General features: G+C 36.4%; 1 protein-coding gene across 2 annotated transcripts in view; it reads right to left on the reverse strand.

The window, feature by feature from the left end:
• The window catches only part of LOC103019875 (platelet glycoprotein 4-like), a 59735-nt gene extending 56138 nt beyond the window's left edge, over nucleotides 1-3597 (reverse strand). Inside the window, exon 1 of one of the 2 annotated variants that reach the window (XM_007187128.2) lies at nucleotides 3519-3597. The gene's annotated coding sequence lies outside the window, so the exon portion shown is untranslated. The remainder of the gene's footprint in view (nucleotides 1-3518) is intronic. The other variant, XM_057550575.1, reaches the window with a different exon arrangement.
• Nucleotides 3598-9650: the final 6053 nt, after the last annotated feature.

Genomic DNA, 9650 nt, shown 5'->3' on the forward strand with positions numbered 1-9650 from the left:
GACAGCTGTTAAGTGTTCAGTCCCATAGACAACAGTTCCTGAGTAGCTTAGCACACAAGACTCTGAAAACGTAGAGCTATGTAAAATCTGCAACCATATTTTTATATTTCGAGCAAAATATTCTGCTTGAGCAATAAGGCAGAAAAATACTGTATCCATTTCTAACGTATGTTGGGGTTTCCATTTTTAAAAGATTATGCATGTGCAATATTTTGAAGGGATATTTTTTATGAGGGTATACCTTGCCTTATGTAAATCCACTAGAGCTGTAGACAAATTTAGTAGAATGAAAGCTAAAATTGTCCACATGCTAAAGGCACCTTAGGCACAGTGCTTTGGGAACTCTTTTTCCCTGAAAGACCACTTAGGGTTTGGAATCAGATGTTACCAGGCGCTAGATATATTGACTGGGGGTTAGGAGTTAACTAACAATTTATTCTTATTTTCTTAATCAAAAAATGGAGAAAACTAAATCAGGGCATAACAATAAGAACTAACTAAGGCAAGTCATGTGCAACACTTGACAGTGACCTGATTATGAGGCAACAAAATGCTTCCCTTCCCATCGGGTCCCTGCCCCTTTTCTCCCTTCTCTGCTCTGTTTCCTGGAGATTACATATCTTCGTCAGACATACATTTGACCTATTTTTTTGTCCTGTCTCTGCATCTACTAGAATGTTGGCTTCGTGGGAGGCGAGACAGTTTTATCTGTTTAGTGCACTGCTGAATCCCCAGAGCACAGAGCAGGCTCATAGCTGGTAATCAGTTGAATGAATGGACACACACATGATTATCACAACCACAATAATATTTTGAAAGGAGTGAGAATGACCAGAAATTAAAGGTTATTATATTGCTAGTTTGTAACACAAATAGGCAGTGCTTTGAGGTGAAGTGCATCTGCTATGGAAGTGAATGGACCTAAGTGGAATTTGGAATTCTTCCCTTCCTACAGTGTGTGACTTGTTGCTGACTACCTTACCTCTCTTAGTCATAGTGGAAATAGTTCCCTCTCAGCATTGCTGTAAAGATCGAGAGTGGTAATATGAAGGACTTAGCACAGACCCTGACATATAGTATTTGTTGAATAAATAATTGTTACGTGATCATTGGCAAATTTTTATTTTAGGAAATTCATTAAAGTAATATGGACAAGTAAAAAATATTGAAAATTATAGAGGGGTATAAAATGAGATGTCTCGTTCAACCACCAGTTCTATTCCTCAGAAGTGACCGATGTCAGGTGTGTCCTCATACCCTCCATTAATTTTAAGAATTTAAAACTTATATACATATGTATGCGGACTAGTACACACACTGAATCATACTTTCTGCAACTTGCCTCTTTTAATATCAGGTGCCTTGGAGATATTCTCATGTCATGGATAGTGTTAACTCTCTCTTTTTCTATTATTGAAAAATAGTCCATAATAAATGTAGTATTCTCTTTCAAATGACCATGTTTAATGGAACTTTTGATTTTTCTAGTTCTCTGATCTTACAAAAATGATGCTAAAAATTCGTGTCTGTATAGTTTTGTTTATGTGCTTGGGCACTAGTAAACAGCAAAAGTGAAATTTCTGGGTCAAAAATACGTGCTTATTTTTTTGGTAGGAAGAGTTTTACCTAATTTCTGTTCCTACGTGTACACAGCAATGTGTGAAAATGCCTATTTCCATACATCACACACACTGGTTTATACTGAAATTTAAGTTTTTAACAAGTGCTTATTTTATTGGTAAATATTTAATTGACTGAAGTTTTAACCTATTAAGTATATTGGCATGTATATTTTAAAATATTTCTGAGAATATACTTGCTCATCTTTTTTTTTTTCTTGTGGGTTTGTTTGTCCTTTCCTTATTAACTAATAATGAAATAGCCGCTCTTCTTACATTTGACACTTGAAAATTTTTTTGACTATATTAAACTTTATTTTTATTGTATTTTTAAATTACTGAAAATTTCAATTTTTATGCCATTAACTTTCACTTTTAAGTATTGTGTCATGCTTTGAAAGGCTTTCTCCAAGAATATAAAAAATAACAGACAAACTTTCTTCTAGCATTTGTATGGTTTCAAAAACTCCTTTAGAACAGTATTTCTAAATAAGCTGATTCATGGACTTTATCACTTGTGAAGTAAAAGAGGAAGAGTAAAGTATGTTGAGTAATTGTAAATATTACAACATATTTGAGAAGCAGACAATGGATGCATAATAAGAGTTCTAGAAGAGGAATCACACAGCCCAAGTCCTGACCACAGCTCTTTTAATAATAATAGGTTTTGTGAACTGGGCAGCACACAGTCATCATATTCCTGATTTCCTTTCTTGTCAAAGAGAATAACTACAGAGCCTACCTACAGCCTCAAGCTGAAGATCAAATCATATGGTAGATTTAAATTTAAAATGTAAAGATGTATGCAGGTTTTATATAGTAGATAAAAATGTTTGATTCATTTTATTTTTGCAGTCTAGCAAATGAAAAGAATTTTAGTATCATATGCTTTGCAATTCTAGATTGTATGGGCAATCAAAACCTATAAATTATGATGATGATAAGGTAACAGAATTAACATGTACTGGGGGCTTTCTGTCTGCCAGTTGTTGAAATAAGTGTTTCACATAGGTTATCTCGTTGACCCACCACACCACCTTACTATGTTCTTTAGACAACTAGTTGAGGTCACACAGCTAACGTGTGCCAAAACAAGGATTAAAACCCTGATAGACTGACTGAAGAGCTATACTCTTTCCCAAAAGAAAAAAAATATACATAAATGAGTTCTTGATCAATTCCTAACTTTACATATTCTTTTTAAGACATTTGTATAAACTGAATAACAATTTTAAATAACCTTATGTTAGAAAATTATATCTAAATTCAACAAACAAGGAATGACAATGAACATATTCTGTATGTGGCAAATAATAGAATTATTTTGAGATTAAATAAAACAAAACTCATTCTAAAGACCTGTAACACATACACTGTAAAGTACCTCAAAACATTAGTTACCAGTGCAAAACAATAAGGTAAAATTCATCTTATCACTTTAATCCTTGGGATAACTAATCATGGAGATTTACACACACATATTTGTGCACATGCATAACACACATGCTGTGTTTGTGTATATATATACATAAACAAACATCTATTTTTTCAATCACTGCCTTGTTCATTTACAGAAGTATTAAACCAATGGCAGGTTCTATCTGCTTTATATGGTGAGGGGCTTCACATGCAGGAATAAAAATAAATATAAATATACACATACATAGTTTGCAAAGAGAATATTAAACGCACAGGACATAACAGCAATGCCAGTGAAAGCTTGAGAGATTAAAACTGAGGTTTTTATATCACTTTTAAAAGAAAATTTCAAGGACATCATTAAAGATAAAATGCAGAATATCAAGGTCATTAAAGTTTAGACTTAAGCCATGTTGTCTAATTAACGAAAGCACAGGATGAAAGTAAACCTACTGCATCAAAGATATAAAATAAACTTACGCATATGTTTCATAGAAGCCGTGGTGGGAACTGTGTGTAGAAGACAGGTTAAATTGAGAGCACCTCTGTATACGTGGATAGTTCTCATGTGAGCAGGGCTAGATCAATATGTAAATGTCAAAGGCCTCCTAATAATCTTGGCAGACCTAATTTTTACTTGACTTGTTTGCAAAGCTGACTCAACCCTCTAAGGAGAGGGGAAAAAAATCATTTTTATGTTCTTATCTATATGCACTGTATATATGTATATACACATATATATATACACGCACTCACATATGCACGTGTGTGCACGCACACGTATGTTTGTGTGTATGTGTGCATCTTGTACTTCCCTTTGTTTATCTGCTTCAAAATTTTATACGTAACAGGAAATTTTTGTCATGACTGAGAAGTTAAGGTTCGGGTACTTTAGGGACCCACATGAATAATCTATTTGCATTTGGAGCTTGACTGCTGCCAGCTGAAGTTGAGGGTTGTCCCCATTTATTTCCATCCAAGCACTTTCTTGGGAGTAAAGAGGCTTCTTTTTTGAGCTAACATATATCTTCTTTATCTTCCCTATATTGTACCCATTTATCTGGAGCTCTTGAACTATATAAAATATGCATAATCCCTCTATCACTTGGCAGCCCTATTGAAAAGAAGTACTAAACATTTCTTTATGTTGGCTTTCCCACATTGGAATTCTGTAAGTTACTACCCCAAATATTTAATAGAAAAAAACTGTGTTCCATTCTTACGTTTAGAAAATTGGATTAAAGGAATATTGGTGTCTTGGAACATATATCATGCTTATATGTTTAGTGACTCTCCAAGAGGGCTATTTAGTTTGCCATATTTCCCAAATATTTCCCCAGAGGACCAAATTTTCCCATATAGTATGTATTATTATATCCCAAAATTAGTGTTCTAAGGGATACCATTTAGTTAACATTACTACAGGATATCTTAATTCTCAAATACAAGGATCTTCAAGGTTTCCATATTATCAAACAGGTAGTATATAGGCTGTTGGTGGCTTCGAAGAGAACCCTAAAAATTTCCAGCTTTTGGGGGATCTTTCATTATTCAAAACTGGTTTTCTTTTCATGATAATATAACTTAACAACATCTCCATGGCTTGACGCAACAGCAGTTGATTTCTTTCTCATAACACATGCCTCACACTTGAGAGCTGGTGGGGCTGTGCTCCACACGGTCCCCCAGGAAGTCAAGCTGATGGGAGCCCACCATCTCATCTGCACGTGGTCAGGTGCAGCAGCAGCTGATAAGAACCTGAATGCTCTGCACTGCTTCTGAGGAAGTATTTTGTGGCGCTTCCATCCGTGGACAATCAGCCAGAATTTATTGCAAAACTGCTCCTAATTGTAGGGGTCTGAGAGATGCAGGGGAGTGGACAAAATATTTGGGGCTACCACTGCATCTGCCACAGCTAATAACACTCCTTAACTTCTTTTCATGAGCAAAATTGCCATGGCGTTAACCGATTGATGTCTCCTGAATGTCATGATAGAGTAATCTAAATATTGTACAATGGTGAATAGAGTTTGCCACAGAGTGACGATGTATTGAATGTAAAGGAAGGATAATCATTAGTAAGATATCCCACATGTAAGAGTAAGAGAAGAATTTCAGAAAGTTATGGCAGGGAATTAAAGGAACGTTTAGCATTCACTTAAAAATGGTAGCTGTGTAGTCCAGGAATGTGTTATATGGTACAAAAAGTTAATAAAACAATGCAGTTGCTACCATGATCGGATGATTAAGGTTAGCATGCCAGTGAAAGCCACAGAAGAGGGAAGGCAACTATTTCAAATACTGAGCACTTTATATGTACCGCTTTCTGCCCTAGGTGCTTTATATTCCTGCACAGATTAAGGGTATTATAGTGATTTTTCTTAAACGACCAGGAAATAAATTGTGTGAAGCAAGCAACATATCAACGTCCAACAGTACTTTTGAAAAGTGCGCTTTGTATTCATAAGTAATTATTCTTAAGTAAAAGGAATCCATAGTCATAAAACTTTGGGAAACACTGTACAGTAAATTTTACCTCCTGGAATCTGAAAAATAATATATGTGTATAACTGAATCACTTTGCTGTACACATGAAACTAACACAACATTATAAGTCAACCATAAGTCAATTAAAAAGAACTTTAAAAAAATATTTTCCTCTTGGAGATTTACAGCACATTAATCACTCCGAAAAGCCTCCCCAGAAGAAGTCAGTTTAATGTTGTTAAACCCAAATTTACCAATTTTTTTAATCATAGAGCTAAAAAGAGTAAAGAAAAATTAACCTATCATACACTGCTGGGCCTGGTATAGAACTGAAAGAAGTAGCAGCCATGGGGCTTCTTGTTTTCCTACGTGTCTTGCTGGGTATGCCAAGAAGGAAAGGCACTAACTGCTCGTTACATGAGCCTTTACTTGGGCTTATGTTTGCAGTGGTGAACCTGGAGGAATGATGTAATGTCTCACTCCTGCCCCCAAACCATAAGAGGCCTTGCTTACTGCTTGCTCTCAAAGTGGTGGATCCCTGAAACTCAGTCTTCCTGAGCTGCAGTACAATCTCATGATGTGCACAGTATCCCTTTGACCTTGTTGCATCTCTCCTGTGAGACTTGAGGTCCAGGGGAACTGACGTGTGCTTTTTACTGAACTGTAATAAAGTCTTTTGCCAACATCCATGAACAATTTAGGCTAACTTATTAGCTTGTAAGTAGGGTAACTTCAAATCCAAGATATAACAGTACAACTTGGTAATAATAAACTTTCAGCTCTTTCCATAAATTGATTAATTTGAATAATCTTTCCAGGGCTACTAATTTTGCCAGAGGAGAAGTATGACTTACGAGATAATCAACTCACAGATGCTATGATCTACCAAAGTTACAAGGTCTTAATTAACATTTGAGTGCTTACTCTTTTATCTGCTGTGGAAAGAACTTTATATGCATTAACTTGTTTAATCCTCAAAGCCACTCTATGATGGAGGTATCAGTACCTTCATTTTACAGATGAGGAAACTAAGACACGGAGGGGTTAATTATTTCATAAGGTCACACAGTAAGTGGTGGGCCTGGAATTCAAACCCCAGGCACCAGAACCAAATTTCTATCCATCACATTTAGAGAGAGGAGATATAGGAATTTTAAATTTATTCACAATAGAAACAAGAACAATTGTCACCAAAAAAATAATAAAAACCCAATTAAAGAAGGATTTTTAAAAATATTAAAAACCTGAGTTTGCAAATGTCTACCCACAAAAAAAGCAAATCAAAATTTTATTGTCCAAAAAGTGTAAAGAATACCTGAGAAGAGAGCAAGTGAGTTTTGAGCTAGAAGGGAGGGCCTCACAATTCGAGATACGGTTAATACTCCTTATTTAATCATTCAGATCATATCGAGCAGAGCAGCCCCGTTCACATGGTAACACGGGCCTCTAATCCCCAAAGTCCAGAGTTCATTGTTGGTGTGGCAAAGCAATTCAGTCAGTTGAAGAATATCTATTTTGCGTAGCTCCAGTTTTGCATAACATATACTTTACGTAGCTGTGACAGGTTAGTATAATTGTAGTGTTATAGGAAACTCTCAGGTTAACCAAGCCACTCAAAATGATTACTCATGATACCAAGATTAAGCACCTTCAGCTACAGGGATCAACAAACTGTGGCACGTGGGTCAACTGTAGTCCACCCTCTGTTTTGTAAATTGATCTTCCCTGGAACACAGTCACACCCATTTGTTGGGTATCCTCTACGGCTGCTTTGTGCTGCAGTGACAGCTGAGTAGGGGCAACTGCTACAGAGGCCCTATGACCTGCAAAGCCTGCAATATTTCCTATCTGGTCCTTTACAGAAAAAGTTTGCTGATTTCTGTTTTAGTACCTTAAGCACATTTTCATCATGGTAAATATCTTTGTTTTGTTTTTAATTTTTATTGGAGTATAGTTGATTTACCATGTTGTGTTAGTTTCAGGTGTACAGCAAAGTGAATCAGTTATACACATACTACACACATCCACTCTGTTTTAGATTCTTTTCCCATATAGGCCAGTACAGAGAATTGAGTAGAGTTCCCTGTGCTGTACAGTAGGTCCTTATTAGTTATCTAATTTTATATATAGTAGTGTTTATATGTTAATCCCAATCTCCCGATTTATCCCTCCCACCCCTCTGAACTCCTGGTAACCGTAAGTTTGTTTTCTTCATCTGTAACTCTATTTCTGTTTTGTAGATTAGTTCATTTGTACCCTTTTTTTAGATTTCACATATTCGCAATATCATATGATATTTAAATACCTTATTCAGCATGTATATAAAAGTGAGTGAAACATGGAGCTTTAATGTTTCGAAGTGAACCCTACTATCAATCTACTCTGGACTTTGAGTGTTTTTGTTTGTATTTCTACAATGTGACAGTGAATTAAACTAGTTGACCATAAATGTTTATTCCATTTAACGATGTCAGTGGTTAAAGCCAGACATCAATTTGCCCATTTCATAGTTACCTTTAGGGATTTTTTTTCCTTCCCCTAGGGATGCATGAATTTTCTCACTTAACTTTTCTCATAATAGACCTTACTAACTGTTCATGGCCTTTGGTCTACACAGATTTGGGCTATCTATTTCACTTTCTCAACCAGTTTAAGTCTTTCTCCACCAAATGATTTCAGGTAACTACTGTCAAATAGATGTTGAAAGAAACTTATTTGCCATCTGTGCCTTATACTGCATGCACTATTTGTAACTTTTTGTTTATTTAGCAAGACTGTTGAATATTTTCTTCACATTTTGCATGCTAAATTATTCCAAATAAACAGACACTTGTTTTTGATCCCAACATAAGAACTATAGAGTTGTGTAGAAAATTACCTTGAGGCAATAGTGGCCTCCAAATACACTTTGAGGCACTCTCCCAGAGGTCTTAGAACAAAAAATCTCAGAGAACTTTAGATGGTCGAATACTATAATTTTAAAATCAATTTAAAATACAGTGAAGGGCTTCCCTGGTGGTGCAGTGGTTAAGAATCCGCCTGCCAGTGCAGGGGACAGGGGTTCAAGCCTGGGAAGATCCCACATGCCACGGAGCAACTGGGCCCGTGAGCCACAATTACTGAGCCTGCGCGTCTGGAGCCTGTGCTCCGCAACAAGAGAGGCCACGATAGTGAGAGGCCTGCGCACCGCAATGAAGAGTGGACCCCGCTTGCCACAACTAGAGAAAACCCTCACACAGAGACGAAGACCCAACACAGCCATAAATAAATAAATTAATTAATTTAAAACAAATTTTTTTAAATAAATAAATAAAATAAAATAAAATACACAGTGAGACGTTAGCAGAGAGAGGCGGGGTAGGTTTACAAATGTAGGACAGGTTGCAAGCAGGGTGAAAACCTCACTGTTCCTGAATCCTGAGGTACATGATTCAGGAACAAGGGAGTCCAAATACAGAAGGTGCTTGGTGTCAAATGCTACCCTTGCTGTATTGGAGAGACACAAGGACAAGAATGGCCACAGCTCTAGACAACTAGTAACCTGATGGACAGCATAGTTTTTGTTTCTGTTTTTTACTTCCTACTGACAGGGGATAAATGGGATATCTTTATGCCTCTTATAAATGTAATGTCTTACACATTGACTGACTCATGTATATTTGGTATTTCCACCCTTCTGTTTTCAGCAAATGATCTACTTTGTATCTAATGAGTCACACTAGCTTCTACACTTAGTTTCATCTGTCCTTGTTATTTGTTCTCTGATCAGCAGAGCTGAGTACACTTTTTAAAAAATTGTATAATTGACACACAGTCATCTCTCCATATCCATGGGGTCCCCATCCACAGATTCAACCAAACTTGGAGTTCAGTCTGTGGTTGGTTGAATATGGGGATGTGGATGGCAGACATGGAGGACCGATGGCCCTATGCCAGTTTATATAAGAGACTTGAGCATCCCTGGATTTTGGTATCCGAGGAGGTCCTGGACCAATCCCCTGCAGATACCTAGGGATGACTGTATAACATTACCTTAGTTTCAGGTGTACAACATAATGATTCGATGTTTTTATACACTGTGAACTGATCACCACAATAAGTCTAGTGAACAACTATCACTGTAAA

The sequence above is a fragment of the Balaenoptera acutorostrata genome, chromosome 7 (assembly GCF_949987535.1).
Source record: "Balaenoptera acutorostrata chromosome 7, mBalAcu1.1, whole genome shotgun sequence".
NCBI classification, from domain to species: domain Eukaryota; kingdom Metazoa; phylum Chordata; class Mammalia; order Artiodactyla; family Balaenopteridae; genus Balaenoptera; species Balaenoptera acutorostrata.